This window comes from Salvelinus fontinalis, unplaced genomic scaffold (genome assembly GCF_029448725.1).
Source record: "Salvelinus fontinalis isolate EN_2023a unplaced genomic scaffold, ASM2944872v1 scaffold_1669, whole genome shotgun sequence".
NCBI classification, from domain to species: Eukaryota; Metazoa; Chordata; class Actinopteri; order Salmoniformes; family Salmonidae; genus Salvelinus; species Salvelinus fontinalis.
In genome coordinates, this window is record NW_026601878.1 from 17 (window position 1) to 2,149 (window position 2,133).

Here is a 2,133-nt window from a genome sequence, read left to right on the forward strand (position 1 = left end):
CGGTTGTTACCTGTGCTGACATGATAAAAAGTGGAGTACACAGTACTTTTCGCGTTGTAGTTTATATGATAAGCTCATTGGAAGGGTAACACATTTGGAGGCACCGCTGAGATGTATTTTCATGTGAGCACCGGCCCATATTCCTGGAACGGACAACGAGTGAGAGACATTGGGAGAGTAGCTAGCTAGCTAACGTTAGCAGGCTAACCACCTAACGGAGTGTAGCTATCTTGCCATTGCCTGCATTGTCGTTGTTGCCACGTGAGTAGGACAATATGAGTCGAGAGAGGGAAACGTTGTTGGATGAAATCTAACAGAGTTTATGGACTTTAACTGAGGACAATTTACGGCACCTGTGTGTAGTTGTGGAAAAGGAGGTGTAGATGACTGAAGTAAAAGGAAAGAGCCATCGCGCTTTGCGGCGAAAATTGATGGAAGATTACTGTGAGAAGGAAGCTTTAATGGAATCAGAGGATGAGGGAATTTCTTACCTGCTTCAGCTGAAAGACGAAATCAAAGGAATATCGGACTCTGAGGATACTGTGAAAGTCTGCTTTACAAATCCCAGCCAGTCGGCGCCAACGAGGCAAGTGGACAGCAATGTGGAACGCCGTTTGGGTCTTTGCGTGTCAAAAAGATACACGTCAAATAACACTATTTGACACGTCAAATAAGCTTCTTTAGCAATCAGGACCTGAATATGACTCCAGGTCACACAATAATTTAACACGTTCATTCATTTTGTACGTAGTTATTGCACATTGATTACACTCTCACTCGTATTTCATATGCCACAAAGATACGTTAAATCTGCCTGCCATTGATATTTAACTGTAATCAAGATAGATAGCTAAAGTTAATTGTTCATAATCTAACGTTAATTATGGAATCTATAAAGCTAGCTAGCGATGTTGAATGAAGATACTTTTTTTGAGCTAGTTTGTAACTAAAGTACGTTAGTTAAAACGGCATCGCCTGTCAATGCACGGTTGTCTTCATAGGTCGGAGGCTCAGAGTTGGCACAGTTTAGACAAGAGAACACTTTAGGGGAACTACATACAGATAAAATGTCACTGGACCCGTCGGGTCTGCGGTCTTATTTTCAGGCTAGAGACCATGTTGCGGAGCCTTCGGTGGGCAAGTGGTCATTTGATTGATGAAGAGATGGCCAGCAATCTAATTGCTGTTGCCGAGGAGTTCCTACAAGAGGCAAATGACATCCAACAACGGGAACCTTACGAAAATGCCAAGTTGTTATATTTATATCATTTTTTTTTGTACAGCATGTGTGGCAAAGGCTGAGATTGTATCATTTTACTTGTCCTGTGTTAAGTCTCCTGTGTCAAGTCAATCAATTAAAAAACATTTGGTTGGACTATAATGTTGTTCCTATATTCTATATGGTGATCTTATAGTCTTTTAACCTAAAGTTTTTAGGAGTGTATTTTGTAATTATTTATTGTATTTTTTTATTTCAGTGTCCTGTCAAGTGCCTTTGGAGGGGAGGCGGTATCACATCACCAAGGAGCAGCTTGAGTTCCTCATAGATTGTCATATGACCATCAGACAAATGGCAGATGTTCTCAATGTGTCGCACTCTGTGGTCAAGTTGCGCATGAGGTAAGTTACTGTAATCTAATAAAGCAATTGTAACACAAGAGGGAGATCTCTACATCCTCTCTAGATTTGATCACATTCCTGATTGATGTATCTTTTTGTGTTATTTTTGTATTTAGTCATTTTCAGCTTTTCAGGTCCTACTCACTGTTGTCAGATGCTCAGCTGGATGAGAGGATCAAAGAGCTGATATCAATGAAAACAGAATGGCATCACTATAAGAGAAAAAATGGTTTTGTAAAACAAATGTATTACACCCCTGAAAAAAGGGGGGGAAAGAATCACAATTGTGATACGGAATGTTTACTCATGAGAACTTTAGTGCAATCATTTTACAAAAGTAACACATTTTACAGAATAACAGATCTACAGGAAATAGAGTTTTGTAGGGTACAAGGCTTATTCAAATCATAACACTATACACTGTACATCACTGAAACAAATACTATTTTCAATATAACTGTCAAGCAAAGCTTTAACTCAGTAAACCAAAACACCATTTATCAACAGGCAATA

The 2,133-nt window shown here is 39.3% G+C and overlaps 1 long non-coding RNA gene across 1 annotated transcript; it reads left to right on the top strand.

Moving 5' to 3' along the window:
* The first annotated feature begins 1,106 nt into the window (after positions 1-1,106).
* Positions 1,107-1,838, top strand: LOC129849775 (uncharacterized). Its single transcript, XR_008758694.1, has 3 exons — positions 1,107-1,250; positions 1,479-1,620; positions 1,737-1,838. It is a non-coding gene; the product is annotated as an uncharacterized LOC129849775 (long non-coding RNA).
* The last annotated feature ends 295 nt before the right edge of the window (positions 1,839-2,133 follow it).